Below are 19,323 nucleotides of genomic sequence, written 5' to 3'. Positions count from 1 at the left end.
GCCAATGTTTTGCAATATCCAGAATTCACACTTTTACCTAACTTGAAGTGTCTCTTAAAACTAAGTGCTCTAAAAAATCTCCCAAGTATTTCAAATAGTTAGGAATATTTTTTTTTCTGCTTGTTTAATTTTATAAACAGGTATTAAATGAGCCGTTCAATGTAGTACAGTACAATACTTCCAGAAGTTGACAATGGAGGCACCACTGTCAAAATATAATGTCTTTTCTTTGATACTGATAGGGGTTCTGTAACCTACATGATCGATGCAATTTATCACCAGATTCAGGCAGTGACAGCACTTACTTGAGAACAGCCTGATAAAGTTGCAATTATTTCTTGATACTGTTGGCCATCCAAGCTTCTATAATTTCACTAGTAAGAACTGTTCTAAGGCCAGGGGCCTCTTTTGGAAGGGTCATGTTTATGCATGATCACATAACTACATTCAGTATCTGTAATATAATTGGAAAAAAAATGCTAACATAAACTACATTGTTCTTCTGTCCTTGTTTAAGGGAATTTAAATATCAATTTAAAATCAAGCATTGTTCATTTTATACATTTAGTAAATTAGCCACATAATTTTAAATTATGGGCAAACTCTGTTTTTCTCAAAATTAAAGATAGCAGTGTCATAAATGTTAAAACATTATAAATGTGTAAAGGGTCATTCATTTATTACAGGGGTGCCTAGAGATTGTTCATTTAGTAATGGGTCTGTACATGCATGCTGAAACATGCATAAATGATAATGAGGTAAGGTCAGGTTAGGAAATAACATATTTCACTTATGATCAGTACATTTTGCATAAGAATTTTAAGTATATGGCAAAGTAGTGCAGATCTCATTCTGAGGTACTTTTCATTTTTGCAGGTGGTGTTAGAGACAACCATTAAACTCCCATTTGGTGATGAAGTATTTGCATAAATTCCTGAGTCCGGTAAGGTTTATGGAAATTTTGCTATCCACCTTAGTGGTTGCAATACCTTAATTCCAGAATTTTTGCAAAAATAGAAAATGTACATTCAACCTCAGTAGTCTAAGGGCACATTCCTCAGTCAACAGGCAGCTATGACAAGACAATATTTGGTATATTTACCAGGGAATTAGCAGGTAGTTATTAGAAATGTAATTTTCTCAGTTTCCAGAAACTGCTTACTTGGTCTTGCAGTTCTAATATTAAGCCCCTCCCATAGGACTCAAGTGATTTGTGTTGCTATGGCATTTTCTCAATTCATCTGGTAAAATGGATGGTTTTGGAATAAACAAAATATTATGAAAGTAAGGATTTTGATTTTTTTTTTTTTTTTTTTTTTTTTTTTTAAATAAGTCTTTAATAAGGCACTTAACTTCTGCTAAAATAAGGTTGTTGATGTCAAAGACTGCCACTGGCTTTAAAAGTCACATCTATGCATGATCAGGTAGCTACACTGTAATATCATGGGGGGAAAAAAAAAAAAGCCAACAGATTTTTTTTTGCCCTTCTTTATGTGAATTTAAATCTTAACAATAAGCATTGTTCAAAAAATCTGATTGGTCTTTGTAGAGATATCTTATTTATTCCTGAGGTTATGAAAATGGCGTAACTGTAAATGGGGAACCAAATTCTAACAATATGGGTATACATATTAATGTACAAACTATAAGGCTGAGGGATGAAACAATTATATCAATTTTTCTGCTCCATTTTTTGAACTAGTCAAATGCATTAAGAGACAAAATCTTCAAGACCTCAGAGTACAGAACTCAGGATCCAAGAGACGTTACTAACCACCAGGTACAGGCTCTTTTCTTTCTTTTGTCATGAAGTGAGGAGCTTCTGCAAGTAATTTTCAAAAGCTTTTCATATACCGAAAGAACAGAGCTTCCTGTGTCCTTTAGCGGTTTTGCTAACTACTCCTTCCAAGACATAGTATTCAATTTTTGACATAGTATATCATTTTCTCTTAGAGTTAAAAATAGTTTTTCTATTTATATGAACTAAGATAACTTGAAGCTGTGGAACTCGGTGTTTCTAATGGTTTTATAACATACATGTATAATTTGCATGTTTCTATAATTTACAGCTCAAATTAATATGTAAATCCCAGACAAAAAGGCAAACTAAAAAACTATTCTATAGTTCCTTGTATGTAGAAACTTGTTAGCAACCAAGAGAAGTACAGAACAAGGCTGTTACAGAGCACTTGCTGCACAGTGACAAGGACATCTCTGCACCCACTGAATGACAATACTAAAAACCTGAATAACTTTGGGTTATATTGTTTTTAAATGAGAATATCCTTGAACACATGCGATTTAACTAATGTATTAAGCAGGAAATCATAGACAAATTGTCTCTTCACTTGACCTTCAACTCTGATTTTACATTTCACTGATGGCCCAAATAATAACGTTACAAAGCCAAGAACACTAAAGTTAAGAAATGATAGAATAATGGATGTCTGCACAAAAATTACTCAAACCTGTTGCAGGTATGCACCTAACCAAAGGTGTACAGTCCCAGGAATTATTTCCTATGCTGTATTTGAAGCGTGTTCTGAAGACAGAGTTCATTTTGTCAGGTGAATGCCTTGGTCCTTATCAATACAGTACTTTGTGTGAAGCACCTGTCTCCTATCTCTTTGAGTTAAATAGGCACTATTACCTCTATTTCACAGCTATTGACTTAAGGTAGATTGATATTAAAATTAGAAGTTTCCAATAAATTTGGGTGCTTATCTGAGATGGCAAATTTTGGCAAGAGCGAGGATGAGTAATTAGTAACATGTAGGACATAGTACATTGAAAATTCAGCTTCTAATGACTCCTGCTGTGAGCAATCTTCAGTGCTGAAAGTCACAGCACACAGGATTTGGAACTTTAGAAAAAGGGGAACACAGAGTTACAGACCACATACAAATTTGCTGCAGAGCAAGATATGTTGCATCATGAAGATGACAGATGTCAGAGATGAACCCAGAAAATCTATGGAGAGTTTTCATTTGGTTGAGCTTAATTTTCATTCCTCATTTTTCAACAGCAATTTCAGAGACAGTCCAGTTCTGCCATAGCTCTGGTCTGGAGAAGGCTCACTGGCTCACAATATCTGAGCTGAAGGCTGATTGGATAGACCAAAGATTTATTTATTTATTTATTTTCTGAATTAATTGGGTATGAAATACATACATTTCCACAGGGCCATCCCTTGAAAAGTAGCAACAACCTGTTCTGAATTCCCCTGTCTGCAGGACATGCCAAATGCCGTAATAGCAGTTTCCAGTCATAGTTTAATAACAGTTTTCATTTGTAGCTTAATTTACCACATTTTCAAAAGGTGAATCACTGTCGCTTTCACTATTTCAGATTTCTAGAGCCTTTGGAAGATGCTTTATAATTCATGCAGCCAATTATTAACTAGAGAGCAAGCCCAGTGAGGATGGGAACCTCACTACAGGGGTCTGGAATTCAGCTCGGTTAGCAGGAAGGAGACTAAAATACCCTATACCATTGGCATCTTTGTGCATGGTATCATTGGTGAATTGAGCACTCTGTTAGATTAAAAGCCATCCAGATGTCCACACCCTTCAAAAACCAGTACAGTAGTCAAGAATTGGCATACTACTTTCATTAATCTGAGAGCACGATGTTGCATGGGGTAGTTAGAGCTCTATGTCCCTTGAGGATATCTCTTATGCTCTGGGAACAGACTGCTGCCCAAGGCCTCTGGGCTGTGACTCCAACCTGCCAGTCTGTGGGGAGAAGGAGGCAGAAGAAATACAACAACCCCTTTATAGTGAAGTGTCACTGCAAAACAAGCCATGCTGTTTTCTTGTCTTCATAAACAAGCATTTGGGAGGACATACAGATTTTCAGTGTTGGCAGCTTTGCACTCACAGTAGAACATTATCCTTCTGCACACAAGTACAAGTAAGCTCTGGCCAAACAAAAGATTTACTGCTTCTTCATTTTGTTTTTAAATACAGCTTGACAAATTTCACCAAAACCCACATACTAACAGAATAATTTATGGAAATATCCTTTAAACGCCTTGGATTTATTAAGTCTGTGTGTTATATTAGTCCAAACCAGCAAAAGAGAGGAATTCTGTTTCAGCACAAGATACTGCAGCATTTTTACAAGTTAGCTGAAATGGTATTAGTTCTTATATTATCTAATAATATTATATAGTGATTTTCAGATACACAATCTCCTGCATTTTAGTTTATAGTCACCAATGTTAGATATTATTGTTCTTACCTTCACCAGAAGCTCAAATATATAGTATGATAACGTACTAATGTAACTACCTATCACACTGATCTACATGTTGAGATAAAGACTCCATAAAATGCCAGTTATGGTGTCTGGATATTATAAAGAAGTACACTCCATTGTTTTTCCTGACAATATAGAAGAGGATTTTTGAAATGGAAAGAAAGAACAGCTTCATAGCTATATATTCCAAGCAAATATTTAGTGTGAAATCATGAAGAACTGATGAATACAAAATGAAGGAGACAAGTGATGAGAAGACAATGTAGAAGAATGAAAACAGATAGAAAATGTTACAGCAAGTCAATCTGAACTTTGGTGGATGGGAGAGAGGGAAGACACCTGTACGGCTTTTGGCATATTTTGCAGTGCACCTGTAACAGACCCCAATTTCTCTGAAACAGACACTGAAAATCAAAAAGCTGAGCCTTTCCTGCCTTGTAAGCCATTCTTACAGCCAGACAGCATCAAAATGCTGCATCAGCTTAAAGCTCTCACTTTTATTCTGTCAACAATACAGTGAAGGTATGAATAGGATGCAGGACAACCTCTATGTACACTGCCACACTTGGAGATTACTCCAACTCAGAGAAGCTTTGAAGTTGCTAGTTCAAACAGGTCCCCAGCTAAAATGTTTTTTCAGATAGTGTAAGCCCTGCTGAATGATGACTAGGTTTTACCCCAAGCACAAGCCTTCTTGCCAAGTGAACCATTCCTATTTCCTGCTTAAATTCTTCAGGAAACACCAATTCTAAACTCCTCCAAAAGCCACTCTGCATCCCTGTAAGTTGTCCTTTGGTGCTTTCTAAATTAGGCAGCAAGTACACATGCTAATTTGCACATAAAGGATCCATGGCAAAAATCATATTTCTTCCATGTAATTGGTTTTCTTTTAATCCTGACCTTAATGTATATCATTCTTGATGAACTGCTTCAAATAGACTTTGAACTAGGATTTTTTTAAAACATTAAATAATGAAAAAATGCCATCTTATTTTACTGCTTACATCAAGATTCAGAGAGATGAAGAACAGTGACAGCATAGCTGTTCACCCATAACCCTGGGACAGCAGGTAAACTGACAGTGTGTAATTACTAAGAGGTGATATTAAGTTAAAACATATAGCTAAAGTAGTGCTATTGCATATGCATCCCTTGGTTTTCAAGGCAGTGTTTAAAATAAAAAACCTTCACCGAGACAGAAAAACTGCTATAGTTATATCATAGCACACTGAGTTGCAAACCTTTTAATGAAAGACATAATTCTTCTGCTGTCTGCATCATACTATATTCTCATGCAAAACACTTTAATGCATCGTGTAAATTATCTAAGACTTTCTTAGTATGTATTACATTTCTTAATCATAGATATTGGGTGTAAAAAAAAGAGAATTATGTGACATGCTGCAAAACAAATTGCTTAGTGTTAGCATATACTAGCTGGGTCTATATCTGAAAAATGCATGCATAGAAGGGCTGAAATTTTTTTAAATGTGCAGAACTTGCTTCTAAGTGCATATGTTATCAATGAAGCAAAAATGACTAATCTGAAATGATGGCAGTCTGATTTTCAGGCAATATCATCAGTTTAAAAGCAGGGGAGCTAGATTAAGAGTCTGGATGATCTATTTATTCTGAATTTCAGAATAAGCTCCATATCTGGAAGAGAATGTATATAAATAAACCAAATGTTTTCATACATTTTTCTTCCATTCAAATACATTCAATTTAGCTATAAAAAGGGTTTAAAAGCAAATCTCATTTTCAGCAATGAAACACTTTCGTTGCCAATTTAGCAGACAGGTTTGTCTTGCTGATAGTAGCTGAAGACTATTGGAGTGTAAATGGTGGGCAATATCACCACCTTGTAAATTGTGGGTTGCTCAGAGACATCCCCTTTAAGAATAAGATCTGATGAGAGATACTACCGAATTTTCTGCCAAGTTTGATTGACAGATTGAAAGTAATGCTTACTTACATTATCTTAATATTGAATAAGTAATTTGTGGAAGTTTGCACATTCTATATAATTTATTTCATAAAATTCCATTCAAATAGATGAGATATGCATGGGACATCTGTTCTGAATGCAATAATTTATTCCTGTGAAAAGTATGAGTCAAACTATCAAACAAAACAAAATTTGTGAAGGTTAAACTCCTGTGGCCCTTGCAAAAATGTAAATGTATATTCCAGTTGAGAGCACAGAGGAATAGGACCCTCTAGACTGGTAGCATTTAACATGGACCTCTGGGAATAAGACACAGATGAATGCAGACATACTGAGAAAACCATAGTCCAGCATTTAAAAATGGGTTGATTGCAATTCTCATATTTAAAAGTTACAGATATGTTGTTCTATGTATAAGCTCTCAGCTCTCTAAAGACCACATTTAATAATGGTTTTATATATACTCCTTATTGCTAATATACAAATACTGGTGCAGATTCTAAGAGGTGATGAAGACTTGAAGCTTACAACATGTCTGTAATATTATTTCAAACAGAGAGTGTTCAAATCTTAGTGGTTTTTGAATTATGTATATTCATAATCTGGGGCAGGGGTGGGGGAATGACAATGACAATTATACCAAACTACGTTCCCTATAGTGTTCTAGGTCCAGTTTCTTTTAGTAGACAAAGCTATAATAATATAGTGAACTATAATATTAAATGCAGAGTATTACCATTTATAAGCAAGCACAGAAATATATGCAATGAATTGTAAAGCAAAACATACATGCTGAAATGCACATTTATATAACAAGTAATACCCCCAATTTTAATTAAGATAGGCTTTAAAAATAATCAATGCCCTTAGTGAAATAGAAATAGAAGTAATGTTGTAAAATAGACATCAAAAGACAGAAACACATTTTTAACAGAACACAGAAGGATCTAACAGGAATTGCTTGCATATATATATATATATATATATATTTATTCATACTCTGGATGAATCACTGGCTGATGTTTGTGGAGGTTATTCATGACATGTCTGGTGGTGTTATGACCTTCCCTCTTTTATTGGTTTATTTGATGTTCGTGGTATTTTATATAATTGATTTATGCCTGGTGATATGTTTGGGCACTTTCTAGTAATATACAATAGTGATTGTATGTCTGTAAGTGATGTTACATATTACTGTTTGTGAGCTTTCTTGGCCAGGTCACCATTGTAAATAAAACTTGTTCTCAATAGATTTTTATGTGGTTAAAGATTTTGACTGCTTGAGTGACTGATTGATTGACCGGAAAACATTTGCTAGCAGGACAGCAGGGTATCATGGAAAAATGTGTCATTTCTATATCTAATGCAGAAAAAAATACTGTTTTCAATGTTTTAAAGTGAAATAAAGTATTGTAGCAGTAAAGGGTTACCTACCTTTCCTTTCTCCTTAGTTGCCATGATGTGTGTAGGTGCTGACATTTCATAGCCGCCTTCTTCTGACCTACAGTAATATTGCAGTATTTGGCTTGTTCTTATGCAATTATCCTCTGCACACTTCCTCTTGTTGTCTAATGAGTCCTTTTGGAAAGTATAATAGGATTATCCTTTCTTTCTCTCCTTCTCTCCTTCTCTCCTTCTCTCTCTCCTTTTTTTTCTTTTTCTTTCTTCCTTCCTTCCTTCCCTCCTTCCCTCCTTCCTTCCCTCTCCTTTTTTCTTTCTTGTTCTGAGATGTTTCTAAGACAGAAATAATACAAGAGAGTGAATTGTCCATCTACTATCTTGATGTTAGAGAAAGTTCAAACTCCTTCTATCATATACAGATTGCATAAATCTACTCAAAACTGGCTTAACAAAAAAACAAAAAACCAAACATGGGTCATGCTTTGAATTTATGTAAAGCAACATCTAGAAATTCTAAAAATGATATGGCACACACAAACTGTTTTGCACTGTCCAGGCAGAGAAAAGACTGCCAGTTTTTAGTTCATTACTGTCCACACACTTGTGCTAATGAGCACATGCAACTTCTATCCAGATGTAGGAGAGTTCAGAGAAGATGACAAATAACACAGATCCTTCTTGGTTACACAGCAACCTGTTAGCAGTACCTCTGTTATAAACTCTCATTTCATTAGCATTTCCTGAATCTGATTAACAGATGTTTGAGGGTCTTGCACCAGACATAGTTTGATTCTATTTAAAGTCAAGACCCTGTTTTGATTTCTCAACTAAATGAAAGGCTTGCTATTGCACATTCTTTGTCTCTCTGAGTAAATGGAAGATCAGCACAGGATGCAGGTACATATTAGCATTAGCTGTGGCTTTTAAAGGAAAAAGAAGAAAGAGAAGTGTGGGATTTCTTGTCTGACCAGCCATGACCTTCTCTGTCTTGAGAAACCTGATAACCTGATGAGACCAAAGCACAAAGTCTCAAAGTAATGCCATTTAACAGCAATTGCTTTACTTCATTTCCAGGCATCTTGGGTGCTTGCTAAGCACCACAGCCAAAATGATGAAACATATTGTCAGCAAAAGAGACTGCTGTACACCCCACTCATTTCAGTTGACAAACTGAAAAAAAAAATATATAGATTTTTTTCTTGCCAAGTTATTTTTCTGCTAGTTCAATGCTTTGAATTGGCTCAGTATGGTCAGAAACTGGCAGAGGCAGCACCAGAAAAGGGCTATGGCTTTGTCCTGTCTGTAGCAGTGATAACCTGGAAAAGCTCTGCCACAAGACTTGTTTGTGAACTTTGGGTGCCCAGACTGTGTAATGCATTGGAAGAGAAAAGAAGCTCAAAACTCAGAGATTTTCCAAAACTCTATTTCGACTTATGTGTACAGGACACTGATGGAGGCATCAAATATACATGGAGAAGTGTTGAGCACAAGTGACTATCCAATTTCTGCATAATTCCAGCTTCCAGGATAAGTATATATATATATACATATTTTTAACTATATTATTGCAAGCATTTGATGGGGGTCTCAGAAACTAACATTGCTTCCCCTTTATCTACCAGAAATGGCAAGAGGCTTGAGTTTAGGATTTCACAGATCCCAAGAGATTTGCTTAGATTTTACTTCAGTTCTGAAACAGCAAAGAAACAAGAGTGAAAAACAGGGGGTTTCTCAACACATTTAAGGAACAAAAAAATAAAACAAAACAAAACTGAATTCATAAGGTTTCTTAGTGTATGTGTGGATTTAGAAGATTATAACCAGTTGGGAATGTAACAGACTAAAATCTCTTTAGAATCTTTGCCTCTCACACGATCTATCTGCAAGTTAACAGGGAAAACAAACTGCAGAAACTTTACAAAGATTATAAACCTCTTCCCTCGAGCTCTAAGGAACAAAAGCTTTAAGCAAAAATAAATCAATTAATTTCCCATTCATCTCTGGAAAACCTCTAACTACTCATGAAGATGCTGGCCATTTCCTTTCCTCACACACACAAGCTCCCCTTGCCCTTCACACTAATGCAAGATTCTAGCCAGGGCTAGCCAGAACGTACACTTTCATTCAGAAATATGGCACGCAAGATGATGCCAGATTGTTCTCCAGACTTTTCCATGCTTAGCTCTGAAGGTGTTCTTTCTTTGTTTATGGTATATGTACAACCATCTCTGATGTTGTGAAGCAGAAGTATCACAGGAGATTCTCCCTGCAAAGGCAGGAGCTGGACCAAGGTCACTAGCCTTTGCTGTTCCATATATTCCCTCCCCCTTCACAAATATTATTATAATAAATGTGATTATTCCAGTCTCTTTAAGAAAATCCCTGAAATCATCCAGCACTTATGGGATGGTATGGTAGTGGGAAGGTGAACAGGCAAGAGGGACTGAACAGTGCAAGCATGACTAAAACAACTGACAACCTGAGATAGCAAAACCAGCATCCTTGAGAGTAATGCAAGCAGTATTTCTCTGTAATATACATCCTTACAGATAATCACAGCACTGGACAATTCTAATTAGCAAATATGTTGACATGAGTTCCAGAAGGACCACCTTCTGAAAGGACTCATGTAATGTAAATTTTTGGCACTCTTATAAACAGAAAAGTAAATGAAATGCTCAAAAATGCTTCATCTTTGATCCAAAGAATATGTATTTTAAGAGTCAACAAGTGAACATAGAGTTACTGTGCCAGATTGGATCAATTATCCTTCAAGCTCAGTATTCTGCCTTCACCAGTGGCCTAGGTTAGGTACTTCAAAGAAAACAACTAGCTAATTACACAATGTCCTACATGGGAAAAAAGGAATGAGAGGAGTGTTCCTTATCCCTGTGATCAGCTAACACCCTGGAGTATGAGTTTGATGGCCCCTCCTAGTACATAAAATTACAAATGATATTATTGGTCTTAAAATCAAGAAGTCCCTTTAAAAATCCCATTACAGTATTTAACTCTCTGACCCCTATAGGTTAACTACTAGTCATACTGTGAAAAGAACTATTTCATATTTATTTTTAAAATAATACAGTAAGTTTCTTAAAGCCATTAAGGGTAAAAATGGAAATACATTCTACGTGACACCTCAGAAAAGATGTTGTATGTTTCTGATCTCTTGAAGTCTTGAAAAATATTTGGCTTGAAAATAAACAAACACCTTTAAACAAGAGAAATTACATACACAAGCTACTTATGTAAGTATGACAGCAAAGCTGTAGTTAATGTGTTGGGGCAAATCACTAGTTGATAGATTTTGATCTAACTAACTAACTAACTATGTTTGCTTACTTTAAAAGCATGCTTACTCAAATAAGTCAAATTTCTTTTCCTTTTTGTCCTTTCTTTTTTAAGTGAGTGTATTTCAGGCATTGACAACAGGCAGATGAGAGAGGTCTGAGAGGGCCAGAGAAAAGACACAGGCTGCCTTGTGCAGGCTGTGCTGGGTTGCTGTCTGCTGCCACCCCACCCTGCAGTACCTGGGGATGCTTATTCCCAAGTCTCACTAGTTCAAACAATAAGAATTATGCAATATCAGCATTGATTTTGGAATACAAATAAATGCACATTGAATATTGCGCTGATACAAACTACCACTGACAGCAGTTATTTTTGCTAAAGCTCTAACCCACTGAATCACAAAGCTTTCCTGAATATTGTTCAATAAGCTTCTTTTACCAAAAACAAAAACAAAACAAAAACACACACACACACAAAACAAAAACAAAACAAAACAAAAAAAAAAAAAAAACATGAGGAGAGAAGGAATAACACATCTTTAATTAGAAAAATTCAAATCAGCTCTTAATTTAATTCACCATACCAGCAGCCACGATTAGATCTGCATCATGATATATCTCCAATACTATCAATTTTCATAAACGCAAACTTTCCTGAATATGGTTCTGATGTATCCTGACATTTTAAAATATGTCCTATTGTCCTTTTCTGTGCAGCAGACCAAGCACAGAGTGTTCAGTCCTATATCACTGTCACAGTGGTATTAGACCAGATGGCTGCTTCCTCGCAGAACCAAGAATTAGAGATAATTTATGCTGTTCGCTGTTATTAGAATGTAAAAATATAAAGAGTTTGCAGCACGCATACATGAAAAGCTGCTCAGATCCATCAGTGACACCCTGGTGAAAAGGCATTCACAGTGTTACTGCACTCTTAAAGGTAAAGTCTTATTAGGTGAAGCTGTGGACATCCACAAAGCCTATTGACTACCTCTCTGCGTAGGGTACAGCACAGGGGATTGTCTGATCTAGGTTACAGTGATGCTTTGGTGGGCAAAGAATACTCTGCATTGGAAAAAAAAAAAAAAAAAAAAAAAAGCCTAAGAATGGCTTTCTTTCTCCTTAATTGTAAAATAAAACTACCTTAGGATCATTCTATTTTTGTGACAGTTATTTTTGTGTCATTAAGAATGAAGTTAAAAATGGAAGCTTTCTTCATTCAGTCTGTTAATCAGTATAGGAGAATACTTCTCTACAAGACCTCATACCAAAGGGCTAAGGAGCTGCACCTTATTAGCATGAGAGCCACAGGAATTTGCTCCTGTGCCCGTGAGGTCAGTGAGTTTAGTGTATCAGGGCATCATTGCATGCCGCAAATGTACTTGTTCTACCTGTATATATGGACTGGAGTGCATGTCAAAATGCTGAAGAGAAAGAAAGTTAGCCTACTTATTTATTGAGCCTGAGCTCATTATAGCTAAGAATCTTGTTTTCTATTTTTCAGACATCTGAATCATTCAATAAAATAAATGATATTAATGCAGCTGGTTCATTCAGAGGGACTTCTCAACCTGTTCAAGAATTCCTGAAGTGAGGAAGAGAATCAAAGAGAAATAGAACTTGCTCAGTTTGTCCATCTTGCTGCAATAAATTGCATAAAAACAAAAATAAAAAGGAAGTTAGGACAACATGTCAACCATTCTATGCAGCTAGCAATAATTTGTCGCTTTATCTTTTCAGTTGAGGAAGTTTAATACAGTACTCCCTATGCGTGATGTCAGATTTGCAGTCAGATTAATGACAAAAACTCTCTCATCAGTATTTATGAATATTACAAGAGTAGATAATTTACTGGCTTTCACTGATATGACACACTTACTGTATGTGATCTTGGAAAAGGTATATCATTGAGAGGATGATTTGGTTCACTTTAAGTTAATTTTTAAATTATACTAAGAAACACTACTAGGGACAGATTTGCTTCCACCTCTCTGTGAGAATATAATTTGTATTTATGGCATACAATGAAAGTATTGTGACTTTGAATGACTGACTAGCACCTTATGAAAGTCATTACTTTTGTATCAAGAACAATATTTGTAACATAATGTGTTCTTAAACTGATCAGGACAGCAGGAAGCAGCTAAGTGGATCACTTATCTTTATTTTGCAATTTAACCTATGTTGTGACAGGGAACAAAAAAATTAGATAATTTATAATTTTCTGTCACTGTTGCATACTATGGGCTAATCCTGTAACTACTTGGTGTATCTGAAAAGTAAGGAAATTTGTCTGTCAAGGAAAATAGAAAAAGAAAGATTACTTTTGAGCATAATGAATTACTAGCTGAATGTCAGGACCATAACACAAAGATTTCTTGGATTTTTGGTTCCTGACCAGTATTGCTGGTGACTGGACTTTTCTTGATTCCCTCCCTCTGTAAAAATCCTAGTACTAGTTTTATTAAAAGAAAGTCTATCAGAATGGAAGATAGTTGTTATTCAGGAGCAGTAACTCGCATAATATGAGATGGCATTTCTTTCCAGCTCTTGCTGCTCCACTGGTTCTAATAGCAACCTGGAGCTCAATTTCCTTCTCAAGAACATTGCATTTCATGTGGAATGTCAATTATTAAAATGCAGTGTCCCGTGTCTTACTTTTCACTAGATGAATTCATTTGCAAATTTGCTAATTTATGTAAATGATCCTTAACCTGTAACTGCCTGGTGTGTATTTCTCAGTGCAGCTTTTTGATTCAGAAATATATACAATGAATATGGTGCCAACAGCATGCCGCTGCTAAAAACCAGCAAAGATCTAACTTCATCATAACCCAGAAAGAGTATCTGACACCTCTTTGCACTGTTGCATTTTCAGTAACATTAAGTCTTTGAAAATAGGATCATATAAAGATCACCAAAAATACTTCTAATTGTTACCACGTAAGCACGAGTTTAACAGAATACTTTTTGTGAGAAGTCTTAAGAAAATTTCATTACTTAATTACCTGATTTTCACCTTCCAGGAGGTCATCATTATTTATAATGGGCCAAATCACAGCTCCTAAGATTTGATCATTTCTAAGTTTCAAATTTTGCAGCTAAGACTCCTCCACATCAGAAATCTAGAAAGAGAGGCAACACAGACTGCACCGATTTTTATTGCACAGGGAATTTCCTTCAGGTGGTTAATGGTCCAGCCACAACTCATTCTTTTCCTGATGATCTACACATGGATGCTATTCTGGATTTGTCACTCCGTTTCTGGTCCCATCATGTACAGATCTACAGTGTACCTGCAAATGTTCACTTCACCCTCCAAATGATCTCAGGAAATTCAGACTCCTCCTTTCTTATAAATGAAGGAACAGCCAGAAAAGCTCAGCTCATTTTTGCCTGACCTCTCCCTGCTGCCCACTCAAACCTTCTTCAATGGCCTCAGGCACTGCTGTTGGCTTAGAGCCTTTCAGTGAACCTGGTCAAAGCTGGGGATTTTAACCAAACCCGAAATGAGGCAATTTTCCTCTGTGTTGTTGTTACTGTTCAGTAACTTCCCACAGTCCAAATGAAATGATCGAAATTCCCTGTGGTGTAATTGCAGGCACAACTCCATTGATTTCAGTGAACTGTGAATGGCAGAAAGGACTGTGGCCCAAGGTCCCCTCTTGACAAACCAGCTAAGACTCGTTTTCTCTTGATTATTATCTGATTTACATGTCCTTGTTTTAGCTGTCCCCCACAAGGGGTAGGTTAACAAAGCTCCATTTCACAGCTAGATACAGAGATCATGCCTGGCCAGCAGGAAGATCCCACAAACAGGACACAGCTCTGAGCCTGGACCGCAGGGTACATGCAAGTGTTTCTGCACTTTTGTCATCCCTGGGATGCTTGAAGGGGCCTTTCAACTTACCCCCAGGTTTTTCTTCCCTGGGGTGTAAAGGAGAGAGGGATGAGGTGCAGCAGCTGAGAGGCCGACATCTGGTCAGGCCAGCCCCAGCATGTTCTACTGCAGTTGGAGCAGTCTCATCTCTCTGTGTTTACATTAGCTTTAGGAAGTGCAAAGCCAAGAAATATTTGGCTGCTTTATTCCTGTTTCAGCATTCAGATCACTAAGAGAAAATCTCAAATGGCTACTTGCTGTGTGTTCTGCAGACATTTTAGCACAAAATTGGCATCTCCAGTATCACCCACGCACACTACTCTGAGGTCTCAGGTATTCAATTTCTTTTCTGCTAGGACAGCAGCAGGGAAGACTAACTAAAGTAACTGTGATTTTGGAATTGAAAGGTCTTTCAATGTAGTTTTTTGCACCAGTTACCTGCAAGAATTCACGTATCTGAGATTCAAGGTAGCCTTTAAGCTACTGCTTATTTTTCTGTGCAAAGGACATAGTTTACAGGACAATGTCTCTTTAAATCTACCCTGAAGATATTCCTTCTGGCCCAGAAGATGCCAGAATGACTTGATGATTTATTTATGTGGAGCTTGGCAGACCATATTCCAGATTGTGGCTGAGGCTGAATTTTATGAGCATTCCCCCTAGTGAGTATATTTAAAAATTATAAAAAAGTAAATAATAAATAAATAAATAAATAAATGTCTTTATAGAGTTTGGCATGAGATCCAAGCAAATATTATCTGGAAGAAGAGTGACTAGGAAAAGAGTTTTAGGAGGGAATATAAATATTAATTTATTAATAAGGTTTTATGTTTAGATCATTAGAGTTTTCTCTTGATCTTCAAAACATTAAAAAAGTGAAGGAGGCATTTCTTATTTCAGCACAGGTTAATGTCTGGTTTGGATTTTTTAGCCATATATAATGTCATTCTACTGGGAACTGGCATTTTTGTCCACAAAAGATGGATGTCTCATTGTCATTCCAGACCATACAAGCAGCATGTTGGTGCAATGATGTAAGAAGACAATTTTCTGCCCTATTTTATTGATTTATAGTATTTTAGTAAAGTGATAAAAACTTAATGCTAGGGATAAAAAGGAGACTCATCTGATGTAGAGGCAGCAGAAAAGAATAGAGAATGAGGAGGATCCAGCATTAATTGTTTGCCATGTATTCTCAGGCCTCTCCTGTACTAGACCATAGCTAAGTTATGGATCTGTATTTAAACTCTTTGTCTACTGTATCTTTTAGGGATTAATCTCCTCATTCAAGGCACAACTCGGTGCAGGACTCTCACGTTCTGAGGCAAACATACATATAAACATAGGCAAATCCCATGGGGCACAGGAAGAAGGACAGATGTCAACAGTTTTGACTCCTTCAGACTCGGAAACTCAGTGCTGGGGAGACAGATTTGGAAGGTACTAGTGCTTCATCGGCATTAACAAGTAACAAGCAAGAATGTGACTCTACAGCATTTCAGCAGTTCCTCCTCCTGTGGCCTCTCCAAGGGGTGTTACACAGCTCAGTGCTAAGTTCACATTCTTGCTTGCTGCTGCACGGAAACTTAAGAAGTAGACATGTCCAGAGGCAGAAACTCCTATGTCATTTGGGGAACATTTTATTGGTATACACCCCATCCTTTTGGCTCAGCACAGGGGCTCTTTCAGTGCTTTTTCAAGGATGATAGTTTTGATCCCATCTCCTTTCCTAACACCAGAAAACAACCTCTCTCAAGTCCAGATCCATATAAACTGAGTTTGGTGCCAATTTATAGGCAGGCCAAACTGGAAATAAATTCAGCTGAACTATGTTACATACTGTTCTTGGATGTTGTATACAAATGAATATATGTGTGACATCAGTAAATGAAAGCTGGAACATGCTAGGAAGCAATATGTTCATTCACTTTCCTCCAGACGATATAGGGAATATTCCTGAAGCTCCAAATGAAAATCAAAGGTATTCAGGACATTCACTATGCTATTGATAACTCAAGGCCAACAGAAAAAATAACCACAGTGGCTACACCCACACTTTTTTTTTTTTTTTTTTTTTTTTGGTTGTATTGGAGAATTTATCACATTACAAATGTAGCATCAAAAGGTGCCAAGAATCGCATTTTACAGCAAAACAACAAACTAACCTAAGAAGTTGAATTAATCAAGGAAAGAGCTTATTTGCTTTTTCCTAGGAAAGAGCCCAGGTATGAACTAATCTGTATACAGCATGGATATATTCAGGACTGAGACTCCTATGGGAAACAAAGTGGATGCTAGTAGGACTGCTTAGTGTAGCTGCATCACACAGTATTAAAGCTCCTAGAAGGAAAATCACAGAATAACAGAACTGTAGAGGTTGGAAGGAACCTCAAAAGATCGTTGGGTCCAACCCCCCTGCCAAAGCAGGGTCCTCAGACAAGGCTGCCCAGGTAGGCGTCCAGACAGGCCTTGAATATCTCCAGAGAAGGAGACTCCACAACCTCCCTAGGCAGCCTGTTCCAATGCTCTGTCACCCTCACTATGAAGAAGTTCTTTTGCACGTCAGTGCGGAATTTCCTGTGCTCTAACTTGCAGCCATTGACCCTTGTCCTATCCCCACAAACCACTGAGAAGAGGTTGGCTACATCCTTCTGTCCCCCACCCCTCAGATATTTATATACATTGAGGAGATCCCCTCTTAGTCTTCTCTTCTCCGGGCTGAACAGACCCAGGTCTCTCAGCCTTTCCTCACAGGGAAGATGCTCCAGGCCCCGTATCATCTTTGTGGCCCTCTGCAGGGCTCTTGCTAGAGTCCATGCTTGCTAGATCTTATTCCTGCTTGGAAAAGCTAAGCTAACGCAACAAAGGACTGCTCTACTTTTACCAAAATCATTTCTAAATAACATGCTTAGAGTGTTGGGAGTATGTGTATGTCTATTGCTGAAATAATTCCAGAGGATTGAAAATTATTTCAAACCTTGTGGTTAAAAGGCACTGCATGGAACACACAGAAGTGGTAACGCTGCTAAGGAAGGAGATACAAAGCCAAAAGGAATTGGAAATCACCTTTTCTACTTTAAAGAGTAAACCGCCCAGGCCTTTACTTTTGGAGAACTGCACTGTGTAAATTCAGCCACAGAAAACAGGTGAGAAACAATGGAAGCAAAACAGTGTTAATTTAACTTCACAACTTCACTGTTTTATTTCATTGTATTACATATTGAAAATAGCCCTTGTACTTGAATCAATTTTGTGTTTTTAATGATGTGTCAAAAGCTCAGTCAGGGCTTATTGTATTTATATTTTTAATTAGTTTCATAAGAAGTGGACTGCTTATATTTGATTTTTTTAATTAACTGAAAATTTCTGCACCAGGATGATATTGTTCACACTGATATGTGTGCCTCTCTTATGTTGGGTTTGCTATGTGATATATTGGAGACAGAAAAAGTGTCATAGGGAAAGCATCCTAAATAGTCCTGCACAAATTGTTGGAGCACTGATGGGAACGGGTTATGTATCATGTAATTAACTCTTTATATTCTAACATGCAGCTTGGGCAGTATTAAAGAAAGTCATGTCATGTAAAGTCATGTCCCTACAAGTTTTGATTTTTATGTTACATTATGAATGTGCAAACTTCATTGCTTATGCAAAAAAACCTCACACTTTCACCTTTGGTGACTTGCAATCTCTGTCCATAGAAAAAAATATGGCACTGACTGGCTTCTGTCTGTCTTTCAATTGCTATAGCATCCCTCAGCCATGCCTCCTTGAAATCCTGCACTAGATCTTTCCCTGTAGCTGTACCATAGCAACCAAACTCATGGCTTTCTTGCTCAAAATTAGTGGGAGTTCCCAAGTATCTAAACAGCAACTGGGTGGGAAGGAATTCTATTCACTGCAACATTAATTAGATTTCAATGAGGGTGCAAAAATGGAGATACATTTGTTCATACAGGCAAATTTAAACTTCTTCCTGTATTTAGTTTTCTTCTGGTAACATTAAAACTAGGAGCTGCTTATACAAAGTAACGTGTTGCTCTGCCAGATCGGTTTCTACACACTCTGCTGAGATACCGTCAGTGTTCTGACTCATTTGCAATTGGTACAAGAAGAGAGAAGAGAAAAATTATCAAGCAATTTTGATTTGCACAGGTGACCTGAGCTAATTACACAGTTACCAAACAATAGCAGAGGAGGGTTAACACAACTTATGCTGTAATTACCAGTGCTTCCAGTGAAGTTACTGTGTGGTTAACCAGGTAATAACATGCATTATTTCACGGTAACTATGCAAGGCCTTGCGTCAACAGAGTATGCAGCACAAGCAGAGCAAATCGTTGGTAAGCTGAAGAGGTCTAAGTGTTTCAAGGAATGACATGAATTTTATTAGATGGATGATTTTCAGTTTTTTATTAATAGCCTCAGAGGTTTGGAGCAGAGCCATAACCCTGTTGGAGCACCTAAGGAAGAAACTCTCAAGTCTGCTCAGGGAGCTCCCAAGTGCACAGACTTTGGCTCTCCTAGGTACATTTATA

The 19,323-nt window shown here is 37.0% G+C and overlaps 1 long non-coding RNA gene across 2 annotated transcripts in view; it reads right to left on the bottom strand.

The window, feature by feature from the left end:
* Positions 1-7,883, bottom strand: part of LOC311438588 — a 118,491-nt gene extending 110,608 nt beyond the window's left edge. For both annotated transcript variants that reach the window (XR_014694191.1, XR_014694192.1), the window contains exon 1: positions 7,643-7,883. This is a non-coding gene — a long non-coding RNA (uncharacterized lncRNA). The remainder of the gene's footprint in view (positions 1-7,642) is intronic.
* Positions 7,884-19,323: the final 11,440 nt, after the last annotated feature.

Source organism: Aythya ferina (genome assembly GCF_964211825.1).
Source record: "Aythya ferina genome assembly, chromosome: 6".
NCBI lineage: Eukaryota > Metazoa > Chordata > Aves > Anseriformes > Anatidae > Aythya > Aythya ferina.
The sequence above is the reverse complement of the archived record's forward strand: the minus strand, read 5'-3'. Positions and strand labels throughout refer to the sequence as shown.